Source organism: Chelonia mydas, chromosome 21 (assembly GCF_015237465.2).
Source record: "Chelonia mydas isolate rCheMyd1 chromosome 21, rCheMyd1.pri.v2, whole genome shotgun sequence".
NCBI lineage: Eukaryota > Metazoa > Chordata > Testudines > Cheloniidae > Chelonia > Chelonia mydas.
Genome location: NC_051261.2, coordinates 10,256,802 through 10,276,093, shown reverse-complemented (window position 1 = coordinate 10,276,093; position 19,292 = coordinate 10,256,802). Strand labels below are relative to the sequence as shown.

The following is a 19,292-nucleotide window of genomic DNA, read 5'->3' as shown; positions in this document are numbered from 1 at the left end:
TTAGAGACTAACCAGTTTATTTGAGCATGAGCTTTCGTGAGCTACAGCTCACTTCATCGGATGCATAGCATATCGTGGAAACTGCAGAAGACATTATATACACACAGAGACCATGAAACAAAACTTCCTCCCACCCCACTCCCCCGCTGGCAACAGCTTATCTAAAGTGATCAAAAGATCATAAAGAACGCCACTAGCCGTCACCTTCAGCCCCCAACTAAAACCCCTCCAACGCATTATTAAGGATCTACAACCTATCCTGAAGGATGACCCAACACTCTCACAAATCTTGGGAGAAAGGCCAGTCCTTGCCTACAGACAGCCCCCCAACCTGAAGCGAATACTCACCAACAACCACATACCACACAACAGAACCACTAGCCCAGGAACCTATCCTTGCAACAAAGCCCGTTGCCAACTGTGCCCACATATCTATTCAGGGGACACCATCACAGGGCCTAACAACATCAGCCACACTATCAGAGGCTCGTTCACCTGCACATCCACCAATGTGATATATGCCATCATGTGCCAGCAATGCCCCTCTGCCATGTACATTGGTCAAACTGGACAGTCTCTACGTAAAAGAATAAATGGACACAAATCAGATGTCAAGAATTATAACATTCATAAACCAGTCGGAGAACACTTCAATCTCTCTGGTCACGCAATCACAGACATGAGGGTCGCTATCTTAAAGCAAAAAAACTTCAAATCCAGACTCCAGCGAGAAACTGCTGAATTGGAATTCATTTGCAAATTGGATACTATTAATTTGGGCTTGAATAGAGACTGGGAGTGGCTAAGTCATTATGCAAGGTAGCCTGTCTCCCCTTGTTTTTTTCCTGCAACCCCCCCCCCCAAGACGTTCTGGTTAAACTTGGATTATTGCTGTGCACATTGTAAGATGAGCTGTTGCCAGCAGGAGAATGAGTTTGTGTGTGTGGTTTTTGGAGGGGGGGGGTTTGGGGGGGGGGGGTGAGAAAACCTGGATTAGTGCTGGAGGTGACCCACCTTGATTATCATGCGCATTATAAAGAGGGGTTTCAAAGGGGGATGGGCTGTTGCCAGCAGGAGAGTGAGTTTGTGTGTGTGGGGGGGGGGGGAAGGGTGAGAACCTGGATTTGTGCTGGAAATGGCTCTACTTGATGATCACTTTAGATAAGCTGTTGCCAGCGGGGGAGTGGGGTGGGAGGAAGTTTTGTTTCATGGTCTCTGTGTGTATATAATGTCTTCTGCAGTTTCCACGATATGCTATGCATCCGATGAAGTGAGCTGTAGCTCACGAAAGCTCATGCTCAAATAAACTGGTTAGTCTCTAAGGTGCCACAAGTACTCCTTTTATTTTTAACCTGGTCCTTTTCCATTTAGAAGGAGGGGTGGAAACCCAGAGAGACAAAATTCCCACCTTGCACCAAAGATATCAAAGGGGGTGGAACAGAACAAAGGGGGCTAGTCAGAGAGATCCCCTAGTTACCACCTAAGCTGGAACGAACACAAACTGTACCGGGGAAAGGATTGGAGCCAGACTAGGAAGAAGTCTAGTCTGTGAAAGAAGCTTATTGGAACATCTCTGAGGGTGAAACATTATCTGTGATCAGTTAATGTATTAGGCTTAGGCTTGCATGTTTTGTTTTGTTTTGCTTGGTAACTTTGTTCTGTCTGTTACCTTACACTTAATAAAATCACTTTTGTTTATTGATAAAGCCAGAGTAAGTGATTAGTACCTGGGGGAGCAAACAGCTGTGCATAGCTCTCTATCAGTTGCAACAAAGTTCCTCCTCTACCTTGGTGGGTCTTGTGCTTATTGGTGGATTTGCTCGTCTCGGAGATTCACGGCAGCCTTCAGTTTGGCTGTTTTCGTGAACCCACAGTCCAGGTCAACTCCTTCTGTGTCTGATCAGGGGACTCGCTCTGGTAGCAAAATGGGGAATAAATTGTCGGTAGTACCCCACCACATCCAGGCATGCCTAGACTTGCTTTTTCCGATTCGGCCGGGGCCAATTTTGGATAGCCTCTAGTTTTGTTTAGTTGGGGCTTGACCATGCCCCTTCCCACAATGTAGCCAAGGTATTTAGCCTTGGCTAGCCCTATAGCACACTTGACTGGGTTGGCTGTGAGGCCAGACCATCTTAGCGTATCCAGAACTGCTTCCACCTTTTCCAAGTGGATTTCCAAGTTGGGGGTGTGAAGAATCACATCCAGGTATGCCGCTGCATAACTGGTATGGGGCCGTAGGAGCTTGTCCATAAGACACTAGAAGGTGGCAGTCCAAAAGGAAGAACAGTATATTGAAAAAAGAAAAGGAGTACTTGTGGCACCTTAGAGACTAACCAATTTATTTGAGCATAAGCTTTTGTGAGCAACAGCTCACTTCATCGGATGCATAAAGTGGAAAATACAGTGAGGAGATTTATATACACACAGACCATGAAAAAATGGGTGTTTATCATACACATTGTAAGGAGAGTGATCACTTAAGATGAGCTATTACCAGCAGGAGAGTGGGGTGGGGGGAGAACCTTTTGACGTGATAATCAAGGTGGGTCATTTCCAGCACATTTCCAGGAGTTAACAAGAATGTCTGAGGAACGGGGAGGGAGGAATAAACAAGGGGAAATAGTTTTACTTTGTATAATGACTCAACCACTCCCAGTCTCTATTCAAGCCTAAGTTAATTGTATCCAATTTGCAAATTAATTCCAATTCAGCAGTCTCTCATTGGAGTCTGTTTCTGAAGTTTTTTTGTTGAAGAATAGTCACTCTTAGGTCAGAAATCGAGTGACCAGAGAGATTGAAGTGTTCTCCGACTGGTTTATGAATGTTATAATTCTTGACATCTGATTTGTGTCCATTTATTCTTTTACGTAGAGACTGTCCAGTTTGACCAATGTACATGGCAGAGGGGCATTGCTGGCACATGATGGCATATATCACATTGGTAGATGTACAGGTGAAAAGCCTCTGATAGTGTGGCTGATTAGGCCCTATGATGGTGTCCCCTGAATAGATATGTGGGCAGAGTTGGCAACGGGCTTTGTTACAAGGATAGGTTCCTGGGTTAGTGGTTCTGTTGTGTGGTGTGTGGTTGCTGGTGAGTATTTGCTTCAGGTTGGGGAGTTGTCTGTAGGCAAGGACTGGCCTGTCTCCCAAGATTTGTGAGAGTGTTGGGTCATCCTTCAGGATAGGTTGTAGATCCTTAATGCGTTGGAGGGGTTTTAGTTGGGGGCTGAAGGTGACGGCTAGTGGCGTTCTGTTATTTTCTTTGTTGGGCCTGTCCTGTAGTAGGTGACTTCTGGGACCTCTTCTGGCTCTATCAGTCTGTTTCTTCACATCCGCAGGTGGGTATTGTAGTTGTAAGAATGCTTGATAGAGATCTTGTAGGTGTTTGTCTCTGTCTGAGGTGTTGGAGCAAATGCGGTTGTATCGTAGAGCTTGGCTGTAGACAATGGATCGTGTGGTGTGGTCTGGGTGAAAGCTGGAGGCATGTAGGTAGGAATAGTGGTCAGTAGGTTTCCGGTATAGGGTGGCGGTGATGTGACTATCGCTTATTAGCACTGTAGTGTCCAGGAAGTGGATTTCTTGTGTGGACTGGTCCAGGCTGAGGTTGATGGTGGGATGGAAATTGTTGAAATCATGGTGGAATTCCTCAAGGGCTTCTTTTCCATGGGTCCAGATGATGATGTCATCAATGTAGCGCAAGTAAAGTAGGGGCAGTAGGGGACGAGAACTGAGGAAGCGTTCTAAGTCAGCCATAAAAATGTTGGCATACTGTGGGGCCATGCGGGTACCCATAGCAGTATATTGAAACAGACCCTTTGGGATAGAGAATGCCGTCTTTTCTTTTGCATCTTTGGCAAGGTGAATCTGCCAGGATCCCTTTGTTAAATCAAGGGTGGTCAAAAATCGAGCATTGCCCAGGTGGTCAACTAACTCATCAATATGGGTATGCATTGAATTTGGATGTCTCATTCAGCCAGCGAAAGTCATTACAAAACCTAGTGGTGCCATCGGGTTTGGGCACCAACACAATCAGGCTTGACCACTGACTGTGGGACTCTTCGATGACTCCCAGCTCCAACATCCTTTTTACCTCTGCCTTGATCTCCTCGCTTTTTGCCGCTGGGACCCAATAGGGCCTTAAAGTTACCTTTGCCCCAGGGTCTGTGATGTGGTGATATGCTTTGGTGGTCCGACCTTGTTTGGTTGTAAACACGTCCTGGTATCAGTTGATCATCTCAGTTACCTCCTTCTGGTTTGTCAGATCAGTTGGTATCCTGATCTGCTCCTGCATGTTACTTCCCTGGATTGGGGTCTCTTGGGCCACTACACATGCCTCTTGTTGGTGCCAAGGCTTTAAGAGGTTAATGTGATAAATTTGTTCTTGTTTGTGGCGTCCTGGCTGCCGCACCTTGTAGGTTACTTCCCCCCCGGGTTCAACCACCTCATAGGGCCCGTGCCATTGGGCCAAAAGTTTGCTTTCTGCCGTGGGTACCAACACAGTCACCCGATCCCTTGGTTGGAACTGTCGGACTTTTGCCTGGCGATTGTAATGGGTTCACTGGGCCTCCTGTGCCTTTTCCAAATGTTCTCCTACAATGGGGTGACCTGGGCTATGCGTTCTCACATCTGCAACACATGATCAATTATATTTCTCTCCTCATTGGGTTCCTCTTCCCAGATTTCTTTTGTGATATCTAGTATGCCACGGGGGTGGCGTCCATATAATAACTCAAAGGGGGAAAACCCAGTTGAGGCCTTAGGTACCTCCTGGATTGCAAACATAAGATAGGGTAGTAGGGTGTCCCAATCCTTCTCGTCCCGACTTACCACTTTCCTTATTGCCTTGAGGGTTCGGTTAAACCTTTCTACCAGCCCATCGGTCTGCGGATGATAGACTGAAGTTCTCAGGGTATGTATATGGAGCAGCGTCCAGAGGTCCTTCATTAGCTTCGACATAAATGGGGTACTTTGGTCTGTTAATATCTCCTTTGGTAGCCCCACTAGGGCAAAGATCCCCACCAACTCTTTGGCTATTGTTTTAGAGGCCGTGTTCCGCAGGGGGGAGTAGCATAATCCAGAACGACAAGTATATATTGGTGGCCCCGGGCTGTCTTTTCCAGGGATCCCACTAGGTCCATGGCTATTCACTCAAAGGGGACCTCTATGATGGGAAGGAGTACTAAAGATGCCCTCAAGTGGGGACGGGGACTGTGCAGCTGGCACTCTAGGCAGGACGCACAGTACCTCCACACTTCATGTACTCCGAGCCAGAAGAATCATTGCAGGACCCATGCCAGGGTCTTCTCTACCCCCAAATGCCCCCCAAAAAGATGACTATGGGCAAGACTTAATACAGTATTCTGGTGTTTTTGAGGTACTAGGATCTGCTGTACCTTCTGCCCCTGTACTGGTGCAACCCAGTATAAGAGATTCTTCTTCATTATGAAGTAGGGTCCTGGTCCCTGGGTTTTCCCTTCCATGCGGACCCCATCTATTTTGGTCACCTCCTTCTTAATGTCATATCTTGGGTCTTCAGCCTGGTCCTGTCCAAAATTTCCTCTCCCGGGGCTAATCTGCCAGAGAACTAGGGGCCAGTCTGTTGCCTCTGCTGGTTCAGAGGCGTTAGGGTGTGGGTCAGACTCAGGTGCTTCTCCCTCCTGGGTGGCCTCCTTTTCAGCTGCTTGGGTCCACCTACCTATGAGAGCGACCCTCTGGCTTTGGGTCAGTATTTGGGTTCCTGAGGCCTTAGCTGCCCTCCTTTCCCTTTTCGACTTTCTACCCTGTCTGGGAGTGGAGAACAAATCTGGGGAAATTTCAGAGAAGATTGGGGGTTGACAGTCTACTGTGGATGCCTCACGGACTTCAGGGTTCCCCCTTTCCCCAATTCCCCTACCGGGAGTAAGTCTCCAAACCCTGGGAAGTCCTTCCCTATGAGCACTGGGTATGGGAGTTTAGGGACTACACCTGCTGCTACCTCAGTAGCGTTCCCCTGAATCTCGATTTTTACTGGGATGGTGAGTTAATAACCAACTGTCCCATGGCTGCATGTTATTCCTGTATGCTTAGCCCACAGCAGCTGACTACGCTTCACGAGCTTCCCCAAGACAAGCGTGATAGCACTCCCCCAATCAACCAATGTCGTGGTCTCTACCCCATTTAGCTTCACTGGTCTGATGTACATATGTGGGGTTAGTGAGACCCCCATAAGGTGGATTAGGGAGCATGGGTCTGCCCAGTTCCCCAGGTTACACTGCATAGGCTCCTCCAGCACTGGGACGCTGTGCAGCTATGTGTCCCCATTCCCTGCAGGTGTAACATCTGTATGGAGCCCTAGGCGTTCCCTGGTCTCTTGGTTTGGGCAGTCTAACATCATGATCCTCTTCCCCCTCAGTGCTCCGACTCTTTGTGGCTTCTGGTGGGCCTTCAGCCCCTCTCTTTTTTTACCTGGGCTCTCCTGATGGCCCAGTCACCCGAGCTCTAGGGCTTGGTGCTGCTAATGTAACCCGGGGTGCTTCTTCCTTAACTGGTCGGGTCAGCTCCCTCGCCGTCCTTCGCCTTTCTACCAGCACGACGACCTCATTGTAGGCGGAGGGTTCATTCTGGCTTACCCAGGTGCGAAGGTGTGGCGGTAGTCCTCTCATGTACTGGTCGATGACCAGAACCTCTAGTTTCTCCTCCGGACTCAGGGACTCAGTTCGTAACCACTTGCATGTGAGATGGATGAGGTCATATAATTGGGACCGTGGGGTTTTGTTTTCCTGGTACCTCCACTCGTGATATTGCTGGGCCCGCACTGCGGTCGTTACCCCAGATCTGGCCAGGATCTCTGCTTTCAGCTGGGGGTAGTCTGCCGCAGCCTCTTCAGACAGATCATAGTAGGCCTTCTGGGCCTCCCCACACAGGAATGGAGCAAGGAGGCCAGACCACTGTTCTCGGGGCCAAGCCTCCCACAGAGCTGTCCTCTCAAAGGCCAGGAGGTATGCCTCTATATCATCCTCCTGCATCATTTTCTGCAGCCAATTGCTGGCCCGCATGATCTGCATCCATCATGGCTGCGGTTCAGCTCTGTAAGGGCCTTTACCTGGTTTACCAGTTCCCGCAACATAGCCCGGTCTTGAGCAGCCTGGTCCATCAGCAGGCGATTAGTCTCTTGTTGCAGCCGCACTGCCTCCTGTTGGGTGGCTGCCTGGACACGGGTAGCCTCCTGCTGGGCAGCCATGGCTTGTATCAGTGCCCGCACTACCTCCTCCATTGTGGTAATAAAAAAAAACCCCCTCTCCTTTGTTTTTTTTTAACACCCTCCTTCTGCCGTGCTATGCACACCAAATCCCATAGCCAACACCAGTTGTGACAAAGTTCCTCCTCTACCTTGGTGGGTCCTGCGCTTACTGGCGGATTTTGCTCTTCTCAGAGATTCACAGTAGCCCTCAGTTTGGCCACTTTCGTGGCTCAAATCTGCAGCTCACTCAGATAACCTCATCACTGGCCAGCATGGGGGGAAAAAAGAGTAAGAACAATCCCCGCAGTCTCTGCTGATCCACCATGTGGGTTGGGGAACAGCCTAGAGACCTTCCCCTCCGGTGGAACCTCCTGTGTTGGGTCAGGAGTTGGGAGGTTTGGGGGGAACCCAGGCCTGCCCTCTACCCCGGGTTCCAGCCCAGGGCCCCGTGGAATGCAGCTGTCTAGAGTGCCTCCTGGAACAGCTGTGCGACAGCGACAACTCCCTGGGCTACTTCCCCATGGCCTCCTCCCAACACCTTCTTTGTCCTCACAAGAGGACCTTCCTCCTGATGTCTGTTAACGCTTGTACTCCTCAGTCCTCCAGCAGCATGTCCTCTCACTCCCAGCTCCTTACATGCACCCCTCACTAACTGGAGTGAGAGCTTTTTTAAACCCAAGTGCCCCGATTAGCCTGCCTTAATTGAGTCTAGCAGCTTCTTGATTGGCTGCAGGTGTTCTAATCAGCCTGTCTGCCGTAATTGTTTCCGGAAAGTTCCTGATTGTTCTGGAACCTTCCCTGTTACCCAGGGAAAAGAGACCAACTTAACTTGGGGTTAATACATCTGCCTTCTATCACTCTCCTGTTGCCCCACAAAGTCACAGGATCTCCTGGTCAACCTTCTCCTGGCCCTAGCTAAAATGGCCATCTATAAAACTAGAGTGAGGAGGTTGGCCGATGGAGTCTCCTGTGACTGTGGGGCTTATTTCTGATCCTCCGTCCGTTCACGTATCCGGGCAGAGTTCCTCTGGGGGGCATCCACTGACTCCCTTGACGCCTTTGAGGAGCAGTGGACGCTGTCCAGGGTTCTCTGCTCGGTGTCCCCATCTGTTTCCCTTCGTTTGACCCTTTGACCGCACTCCTGTCCCTGTTATTTCATTAGTTGTCCCCCGTATTTATTTGGTATCCAGGTCTTGTGGATCCCCCTCTTAGGCTGAGGGGGGGGATCCTTTAGCAGTGGACGGGTTTTGCCTGCCCACTTCCCGGATCCCAATAGGATCACTCTCCTCTAGCCATCTGGCCCGACCCTGTCACACAGTGTTAAGGGCGGACAATTTGAGTTTACCCTGTGTAAGCTTTATACAGAGTAAAATGGATTTATTTGGGGTTTGGATTGCATTGGGAACTGGGTGCCTGGGTGCTGGAGAGAGGTGACTTGCTGAGCAGTTTTTGGTTAGTCTGCAGCTTTGGGGGCACGGACCAGACCTGGGTCTGTGTTGCAGCAGGCTTGTGTGTCTGGCTCAACAAAGCAGTATTCTGGAGTCCCAAGCTGGCAGGGAAAACTGGCTCAGAGATAAATTTAGCATTTCAGATGACAGTCCCAAGGGGGTCTCTGTGACCAAACCCGTCACAACCCTGTCTGCCTAGACTACTTAGACTGTAAGTTGTCTAAGACGGAGAGGGGAAGAGACTGTTTTTGGAGGGTGTTGGAGACAACGTCCTGGTGCAAGTGCTGGAGGAGCCAACCAGGGACTGTGCTCCTCTTGACTCCCTGCTCACAAACAGGGAAGAATTGGTAGGGGAAGTAGAAGTGGGTGGCAACCTGGGCAGCAGTGACCATGAGATGGTCGTGGTCAGGATCCTGACAAAAAGAAGAAAGCAAAGCAGTGGAATACAGACCCTGGACTTCAGAAAAGCAGACTCAGGGAAATGATGGGCAGGATCCCCTGAGAGGCTAATATGAGGGGGAAAGGAGTTCAGGAAAGCTGGCTGTATTTTAAAGAAGCCTTCTTGAGGGTGCAGGAACAAACCATCCTGATATGCAGAAAGAAGATCAAATATGGCAGGTGACCAGCTTGGTTTAACAGAGAGCTTAAACTCTTCAGTGAGCTTAAACACAAAAAGGAAGCTTACAAGAAGTGGAAACTTAGACAGATGACTAGGGAGGAGTATAAATATTGCTTGAGCATGCAGGGTTGTAATCAGGAAGGTCAAAGCACAATTGGAGTTGCAGCTAGCAAGGGATGTGAAGGGTAACAGAAGGGTTTCTACAGGTATGTTAGCAACAAGAAGGTGGTCAGGGAAAGTGTGGGACCCTTACTGAATGGGGGAGGCAACCTAATGACAGATGTGAAAAAAGCTCAAGTACTCGGTGCTTTTTTTGCCCAGTCTTCAGGGACAAGGTCAGCTCCCAGACTGCTGCACTGGGCAGCACAACACAGGGAGAAGGTGATCCACCTTCAGTGGTGAAAACAGGTTAAGGACTATTTAGAAAAGCTGGACATGCACAAGTCCATGGGTCCAGATCTAATGCATCTGAGGGTGCTGAGGGAGTTGGCTGATGTGATTGCAGAGCCATTGGCCATTATCTTTGAAAACTCATGGTGATCAGGGGAAGTCCCAGACACTTGGAAAAAGGCAAATATAGTGCCCATCTTTAAAAAAAGTTAAGGAGAATCTGGGTGTGATGTTGTTGAGATGAACTGGGACTGTATAGATCATTGTTGCAACCAAAGTCCTGTAGTGGCACCGAATCTTGTATAAAGGGGGTCAAATAAGGTGTCTAAGACAAGGTTACAGTTTGGTGGTTGTGATTATGCTATCTGTATGTATATCATTTTTGTATTTAAAGTTATAAGTATTGGCTCTATACTGTCTGTAGTTCAAACTTGTGCTATGCTTCTGGGTGACACCCCGGACTAGTTGGTATCAGCTCTGCCTAGCCTGCTTGATGGCTCATTAAGGACCGTCAGCTGTACAATTGACCCATTGAGAGAAGGCAGTTACCCCTCGTGACTCAGCGAAGTATGCAGGGATTTGCCCATGTGACTCCAAACTCCATTTTGCTGTAATTTTCCACAGTAAGAACAAAGAGGTGTTCTTACACCTGAAAAAAACTATAAAAGGCTGATGCCTCATCTCCATCTGGTTTTCAGTCCTGCTTCTGATCTCTGGAGGGACTTTGCTACAAACAGAAGCCCTACAGAAAGGACTGATGACCCATCTTAGCTGTGAATGTACTCCAGAAACTTGATTTGAACTTGCAGCTTATTCCATCATCGCTACAAGCCTAAACCAAGAACTTTGCCATTACGGTATGTAATTGATTCCATTTAACCAATGCTAGCTCTCATCTATATCTTTTTCTTTTTATAAATAAACCTTTAGATTTTAGATTCTAAAGGATTGACAACAGATTTGTGGGTAAGATCTGATTTGTCTATTGACCTGAGTCTGGGGCTTGGTCCTTTGGGACTGAGAGAACCTTTTCTTTTAGTGGGGTTTTGGTTTTCGTTACCATTTGTCCACATAACGAGTGGCACTGGTGGTGATACTGGAAAACTGGAGTGTCTAAGGAAATTGCTTATGTGACTTGTGGTTAGCCATAAAACCATAATCCTCTCCATCTGTCTGGTTTGGTTTGTCTTGGTGTGCAGAGACACCCCAGCCTTGGGCTGTAATTGCCCTGCTTTAATCAATTTGTCCTGAATTGGCACTCTCAGTTGGGTCCCACCAGAACCAGCATCGTTACACTAGGGAACTACAGACCAGTCAGCCTCATCTCAGTCCCTGGAAAAATCATGGAGCATGTCCTCAAGGAATCCATTTTGAAGCACTTGGAGGAGAGGAAGGTGATCAGGAACAGTCAACATGGATTCACCAAGGGCAAGTCATGTCTGACCAACCCGATTGCCTTCTAAGATGAGAACTGGCTCTGTGGATATGGGGAAAGTGGTGGATGTGATATACCTTGACTTTAGCAAAGCTTTTGATATAGTCTCCCATTGTATTCTTGACAGCAAGTTAAAGAAGTCTGGATTGGATGAATGGACTATAAGGCGATAGAAAGCTGGCTAGATTGGACTCAATGGGTAGTGATCAGCGGCTCTGTCTAGTTGGCAGCCGGTATCAAGCGGAGTGCCCCGGGGTGGGTCCTGGGGCTAGTTTTGTTCATCTTCATTAATCTGGATGATGGGATGGATTGCACCCTCAGCAATTCATGGATGACACTAAGCTGGGGAGAGGTAGATACGCTGGAGGGTAGGGATAGGGTCCAGAGTGACCTAGACAAATTGGAGGATTGGGCCAAATGAAATCTGATGAGGTTCAACAAGGGCAAGTGCAGAGTCCTGCACTTAGGATGGAAGAATCCCATGCGCTTCTACAAGCTGGGGACCGAATGGCTAGGCAGCAGTTCTGCAGAAAAGGACCTGGGGATTACAGTGGAGGAGAAGCTGGATATGAGTCAGTGTGCCCTTGTTGCCAAGAAGCCTAACGGCATATTGGGTTGTGTTCGTAGGAGCATTGCCAGCCGATCGAGGGAAGTGATTATTCCCCTCTATTCGGCACTGGTGAGGCCACATCTAGAGTATTGTGTCCAGTTTTGGGCCCCCCACTACAGAAAGGATGTGGACAAATTGGAGAGAATCCAGTGGTGGGCAACAAAAATGATTAGGGGGCTGGGGCACATGACTTGAGGAGAGGCTGAGGGAACTGGGTTTATTTAGTCCGCAGAAGAGAAGAGTGAGGTGCGACTTGATAGCAGCCTTCAACTACCTGAAGGGGGGTTCCAAAGAGGATGCAGCTCGGCTGTTCTCAATAGTGGTGGCAGATGACAGAACAAGAAGCAATGGTCTCAAGTTGCAGTGGGGGAGGTGTAGGTTGGATATTAGGAAACACTATTTCACTAGGAGGGTGGTGAAGCACTGGAATGGGTTACCTAGGGAAGTGGTAGACCTTCCATCATCCTTAAAGGTTTTTAAGGCCTGGCTTGACAAAGCCCTGGCTGAGATGATTTAGTGGGGGTTGGTCCTGCCTTGAGCAGGAATTGGACTAGATGACCTCCTGAGGTCCTTTCCAACCCTAATCTTCTATGATTCTGTGAACTGTCTCCATGTTTCTGCCTGCATGCCCAATACAACAGGGTCTTGTACTTGGTTAAGGCTTCTAGGCTTGTAAAGTAAATGAGGTGGTAGCCATGTATTGTTGGCTCTCTGCATTTCAGATATGCATGATGGGTTTTCCTTCTACAGAAAAGGGCTCTGACTCCATCCTTAACCCCAGATGCAAGTCAGGGGTACCCAAGGTTTTTTATGCTCAGGGGCTGCTCTGAGAATTTGCCAGAAATCTGGAGGCTGCATGTAATTCACTTTAAAAAAAAAAACAAAAAAAACCCAAAACCCCACAAAACAAAACAAACAAAAAAACCCAACCTCAAACCAAAACTGAACATTTGCTTGTGCTTAGACCTGCCTTGATGAAGGAATGGAGCTCACCTGGAAATGAAAATGTCAGGTAATCGGCTTGGCAGTTACAGGGGAGAAGGTCAATCTGATCTTTCATGCTGCATTAGGAGCCAAAGCCTCAATTATTGACCCTTTCTCTTTCCTAGTCCTTCCCCTGGCCTCTGTTCTCATGGCTGGATTAACAAAAGGCACACAATCCAGGGGGCAACATCTAGGAAGCCTCAAAACAACCCACAATGAGCAGCACAGTCACTTCTCACATCTTATCTTCTGAATGAGACATGGAGAGGAAATCCAAGTTATTGCTGCGCTCATTGTAAACTATTCACACTAGCTCTCTGGCAGTTCTAGAGAGACAGTGGAGTTGTTTGCTGGCTAAGTGAATTTTAGCTGCTTGCCAGATGGGGCTGGGCAGTTGGTGTAGAACCCAGGAGTTACAATTCCCTATAGAAGGGACTGAATGGGCTAGTGTGGTTGAAGATTAGGTACAGATCCTGCTCCTCTATATGCTAGCTCTATTAAAAGCCAGGATTGACCAAGTGTTGCCACCAGAGAGGTGTCTGAGCTGCAAAGTCTGTAGGTAGATCAGAGCTTTCTCCAGGGTTTGGATTTGTCCCACTACAGCAACTGACCCTAGATGAGACCTGAAGACCTGAGGCTAGATTTTTTTTTTTCCCCAGAACTCTGCCACACCCACTGTGCTCAACACTTCTGGACAACCTGACTGCTTACTTGGTTGCCTAAATGGGAGCTGAGCTCTTGAGACCCTGGTCAAAGTTGCGTGTGCTGAGCATAGCTAGTGGGGGGCTGGGGAAACTGTTGTGGAAAGCTTGCTTGCTTGATTTTTCAGCAAAGCCCCAAGAACATGGAGCTGAAAACAAAAAATGCAGCTGCATGGCCTCACGAGAGTTGTATTTCAGGTGTCGGATGCCCTCGTTCTTCTCTGCAGGCTGGAGTCCCTAGCCAGGTCTTGCTGAACCATCATGGGACTCCCTGGCCATGTGCCTCATGGGGAAATAGTCCAGCTGGGGAGCATGGCCCATAAAGAAGAATGGGGACAGACAGCACCATGGTGACATTTCCAAGTGGAAACTTTTGGGCTGCTTGGTTTTTGATGGAAAACCAAATTTTTCTGCAGAAAGACACTTTGAGGGGAAAAATCCATTTGAGTGGAAAATGCAATTTTTGGTCAGTGTCACCTCAGCACACCTTCTCCCCCACCCTTTGATTCCTGGATGGCACTTCACAAATACAATCAGCCCTGCTTACGGTGCTACAGGAACAAGGGTGATGGGAGTGGTGTAAGTATGCAAACAGGGCCCAATTTGAGGATGGAACAGGGTGGACATAGAGAAACGAACTGCGCACTTGTCTGTAGAGTGGGTCCTTGCAGCCTAGGACTGAGGCACATTGGCAGGATGGGGGGCGATTGCTGTGAATAAAGGATTTCAAGTCCCTTTGTCCTCACCAGGAATGGAGTAATCTGGTTCTCTGACTCCTGGATGGGTCAGTCACCCTCTCATCCCTCACACATGCCGTCTCTGCTACTGCGTACTAGGGAATAAAAGCCCCTAGCCTGGCTGTTCCCTCAACAATGCTCCACTAGCTGCTGTGAGCCCACATGTGGCTTTTCCCCCATAGTCTACTCATGTAGCATCCCCCACGTCTATCATTGTTGCTCTGTTTGTGACTCATTTCCCCTCCCCACCACCCACTCCATCGGTTTCAGTTGCACATCACACAGGCTAATCTGTCAGAGCATCTCCCCCTGGCCATGCCTGGCGCGCTCCTAAACTCTTCACTGAGGTGGTTGTAGAGCAAGCCTGGGGCACTGGGATGGGTTGCTCACCTTGGGCTATCGAGCAGGGGAAAGCAGGGAAGCCTTGCTTGAGGGGGAAGGGGCATTTCCCCCAGTCTGGGCAGTTAAAAATGTATTGTAATGGGCCATTGTAACCTTCCTGTGCTTTAGGCTGCTTTGGGGTTTCCTTCATTGTTTAAATGATCTTTAAGTCAGTCTACTTGCAAGACATTCCTGACCATTCCCCTCTTGTAGGAGAGGCTGTCTGGGTTGCCCCAGAGGCCCCTCTTTGTCCCTCATTGGGAGGAGGCTGTCTTCATGCCTTTGGCTTCCAGAGGCCCGTAGGCTGGGAGGGGGCTCCTCTAACTCGACCTCACACTCCTGTGTTTTGACATCTTAGACTGCTCCTTGGTAGCATCTCTCCCCTCTAAGGCAGGCCCCTCTCCTCAACTCTCAAGCTGTCTGCTCAAGCTCTTTCTCCCCCCCCCACAACCTGAGTCTTCTCCTTTAGCCTGCTGGTCAAAGTCAGGATGTGGAATTAGAAACAATGGGAGCATCCAATCAAGCTAATGTGTTATTGCTGCACACAAGTGTGCAAACCTTTCTAATTGCCTGGGGGGCCAGGTGTTCTCTGCTGTGTGCATGGTCCCTTGTATATCTTATCATGCCACTCTTAACTTTAATTTCCCCCTCCACCCCCATGGCCTGTCAGCTGGAAGGGGGAGGAGTAGCTTTTAAAATACTACTCCCCCTGTGTAGGGTGTGTATTTGGTGGGGGCAGAGATTGAGTAATTGGAGGCCAAGAGGCAAGTCTCTGACAGAATAGAATTGATTGAAGCTTTTCACTGGAACACTTGCAAAAAATCAATGCTTATTCCCTGGACTCGGAGAGTGTGTTTACTGTATTCAGAAGCTAACATTAAAAGTGAATTCCAGCAATTGCAATTACAGCTTTCTCTCCCTCCCCATCCCCGGCTCACCCTCTTCCTCTCTGGCTGGCTTTCGTCATGTTCTGGAGCCTCAGGCAAAGCTAATGAGTCAAACTGAAAGCGGCTTTATAAATTGTAACCCCCCCCCTCGCCCCCCTTTCCCTCAGGAGCCTTTTTTCCCTAAGCACTGTCCAACTCGATTCAGCTCAGAGGCATGGAGTTGCCTTGCTGAAGAGATTTCAGGACTGTGAGCCTGGGCTGGAGCGTGGCTCAGTAGCTAGGCACTGATCCAAACCATGTTAATTCTAATGCTCTCTGATATCACCATTTGATTTCCTTGTGCCTGATGGCAGAAATCTTTTAAATGCAGCAGAGAGAGGCTCCTGGATTGGGAATGTGGATTATTTAGAGACCTTGAAGGGGGGAGGGAGGGTCAGTGTGGTGCAAGGGTGGAGGAAGGGGTTATGGGGTGGAGAATTGAAGGGGAATGGAACACCCTAAGGAGGAGATCCTGTATTTCTTGGGGTTCAGTGATGCGGCCACCACGGTAAATGCAGGCCGCCTCGCCAATAGCTGCAGCTATTGTGCAACTACAAAGGAAGAGCGAGGAAGGCTCCATGATCCCCGTGAGGAGGTGGGCTGGAGCAAGGCAAACCATGCACTGTAGCTTATTACAATGTATTACATGTTTCTTGTTGCAAACCTGCAGCCACTGGGGGACTTGACTGTTTTCTCCCTAAAGGCAGCCCCTCCAGCATAACTGTGGGAGAATCCTCCCCTCTATTAGCTGCTAGCAATATGGGGCCTAAGATGTGTCTTGAGAAGCGCTGATGAATCCAATAGAGGACAGTGGTGCGTATAAGTGTCCCCTCATTATAGGATAATGTCTATTGTATCTGCGCTTGGCTGTGGACAGAGCATTGTTTCCCTCAATGCTCCAAGACTACTTCAGTTGAACAAAAAGCCTTAGATGACCATAAAGAAAAGGAGTACTTGTGGCACCTTAGAGACTAACCAATTTATTTGAGCATAAGCTTTCGTGAGCTACAGCTCACTTCATCGGATGCATACTGTGGAAAGTGTAGAAGATCTTTTTATACACACAAAGCATGAAAAAATACCTCCCCCCACCCCACTCTCCTGCTGGTAATAGCTTATCTAAAGTGATCACTCTCCTTACAATGGGTATGATAATCAAGGTGGGCCATTTCCAGCACAAATCCAGGGTTTAACAAGAATGTCTGAGGGGGGGGTTAGGAAAAAACAAGGGGAAATAGGTTACCTTGCATAATGACTTAGCCACTCCCAGTCTCTATTCAAGCCTACGTTAATTGTATCCAATTTGCAAATGAATTCCAGTTCAGCAGTCTCTCGCTGGAGTCTGGATTTGAAGTTTTGTTGTAATATTGCAACTTTCATGTCTGTAATCGCGTGACCAGAGAGATTGAAGTGTTCTCCGACTGGTTTATGAATGTTATAATTCTTGACATCTGATTTGTGTCCATTTATTCTTTTACGTAGAGACTGTCCAGTTTGACCAATGTACATGGCAGAGGGGCATTGCTGGCACATGATGGCATATATCACATTGGTGGATGTGCAGGTGAACGAGCCTCTGATAGTGTGGCTGATGTTGTTAGGCCCTGTGATGGTGTCCCCTGAATAAATATGTGGGCAGAGTTGGCAACGGGCTTTGTTGCAAGGATAGGTTCCTGGGCTAGTGGTTCTGTTGTGTGGTATGTGGTTGCTGGTGAGTATTTGCTTCAGGTTGGGGAGTTGTCTGTAGGCAAGGACTAGCCTGTCTCCCAAGATTTGTGAGAGTGTTGGGTCATCCTTCAGGATAGGTTGTAGATCCTTAATAATGCGTTGGAGGGGTTTTAGTTGGGGGCTGAAGGTGACGGCTAGTGGCGTTCTGTTATTTTCTTTGTTGGGCCTGTCCTGTAGTAGGTGACTTCTGGGACCTCTTCTGGCTCTATCAGTCTGTTTCTTCACATCCGCAGGTGGGTATTGTAGTTGTAAGAATGCTTGATAGAGATCTTGTAGGTGTTTGTCTCTTCTGAGGGGTTGGAGCAAATGCGGTTGTATCGCAGAGCTTGGCTGTAGACAATGTATCGTGTGGTGTGGTCAGGGTGAAAGCTGGAGGCATGTAGGTAGGAATAGTGGTCAGTAGGTTTCCGGTATAGGGTGGTGTTTGTGACCATCGTTTATTAGCACTGTAGTGTCCAGGAAGTGGATCTCTTGAGTGGACTGGACCAGGCTGAGGTTGATGGTGGGATGGAAATTGTTGAAATCATGGTGGAATTCCTCAAGGGCTTCTTTTCCATGGGTCCAGATGATGATGTCATCAATATAGCGCAAGAAAAGTAGGGGCGTTAGGGGACGAAAGCTGAGGAAGCGTTGTTCTAAGTCAACCATAAAAATGTTGGCATACTGTGGGGCCATGCGGGTACCCATAGCAGTGCTGCTGATTTGAAGGTATACGTTGTCCCCAAATGTAAAATAGTTATGGGTAAGGACAAAGTCACAAAGTTCAGCCACCAGGTTAGCCATGACATTATCGGGGATAGTGTTCTTGATGGCTTATAGTCCATCTTTGTGTGGAATGTTGGTGTAGAGGGCTTCTACATCCATAGTGGCCAGGATGGTGTTATCAGGAAGATCACCGATGGATTGTAGTTTCCTCAGGAAGTCAGTGGTGTCTCGAAGGTAGCTGGGAGTGCTGGTAGCCTAGGGCCTGAGGAGGGAGTCTACATAGCCAGACAATCCTGCTGTCAGGGTGCCAATGCCTGAGATGATAGGGCACCCAGGATTTCCAGGTTTATGGATCTTGGGTAGTAGATAGAATATCCCAGGTCGGGGTTCCAGGGGTGTGTCTGTGCGGATTTGATCTTATGCTTTTTCAGGGAGTTTCTTGAGCAAATGCTGTAGTTTCTTTTGGTAACTCTCAGTGGGATCACTTTAAATAAGCTATTACCAACAGGAGAGTGGGTTTGTGTGGGGGGGGAGGGGGAGAACCTGGATTGGTGCTGGAAATGGCCCAACTTGATTATCATACACATTGTAAGGAGAGTGATCACTTTAGATAAGCTATTACCAGCAGGAGAGTGGGGTGGGGGGAGGTATTTTTTCATGCTTTGTGTGTATAAAAAGATCTTCTGCACTTTCCACAGTATGCATCCGATGAAGTGAGCTGTAGCTCACGAAAGCTTATACTCAAATTGGTTAGTCTCTAAGGTGCCACAAGAACTCCTTTTCTTTTTGCGAATACAAACTAACACGGCTGTTACTCTGAAACCTTAGATGACCATGTCTCTTCCACTTTCCTCAGAGTTGCTCTGAGCTGACTCGCTCACTGAGATCAGTATCTGGCTCACTGTGTCGCTCGATGAGTCATACAGAGGGACTTTAATGAGGAAAACTAGCTTTTTGCCTCTGTTTGTGATACGGAGCCGATTGCAGCTGCAGATGAGCAAGCCAGGCTCTCTGCTGCCCCTTGCATTAATGAAGCAGCTGCTAACAGAGTTCTGACTGGAGAGTCGTCTTCTATTGGGTGGCAGTAGCGATGGATGAAGTGTAAAGAGCACAGCTTGACTTGGCGAGCACAGCCTGCTTTTGCTTGTAAACTGAGCAGTTTTGATCGGGAAGTTGCTGTTGGGGAAAATGTAATATGAAGAGTTCATTTTACAGATCTGCTTTTCTGACTGTAACTGTTCTGTGGGGGCCTCCCTGGAGTTACCGTAGGGGACTATCAGCTCTTATTTGCTCTATCTACTTCATCTTAATGTGTGTGTTAAAATGTCAAACTTCTCTCAGCATGAAACTTTTCAAAAGTGCCTAAATCCCATTGAGTTTGACTGTGATGTAGGGGCCTAAATTGC

The 19,292-nt window shown here is 48.2% G+C and overlaps 1 long non-coding RNA gene across 2 annotated transcripts in view; it reads left to right on the top strand.

The window, feature by feature from the left end:
• LOC122463495 overlaps positions 1–19,292 on the top strand; it is a 169,028-nt gene that overhangs the window by 31,974 nt on the left and 117,762 nt on the right. The window contains exon 2 of one of the 2 annotated variants that reach the window (XR_006286921.1): positions 10,378–10,612. The exons of the other annotated variant lie outside the window; for it this stretch is intronic. This is a non-coding gene — a long non-coding RNA (uncharacterized LOC122463495). Of the gene's footprint in view, positions 1–10,377; positions 10,613–19,292 lie in introns of those variants that run through there. 2 annotated transcript variants of the gene reach the window in all.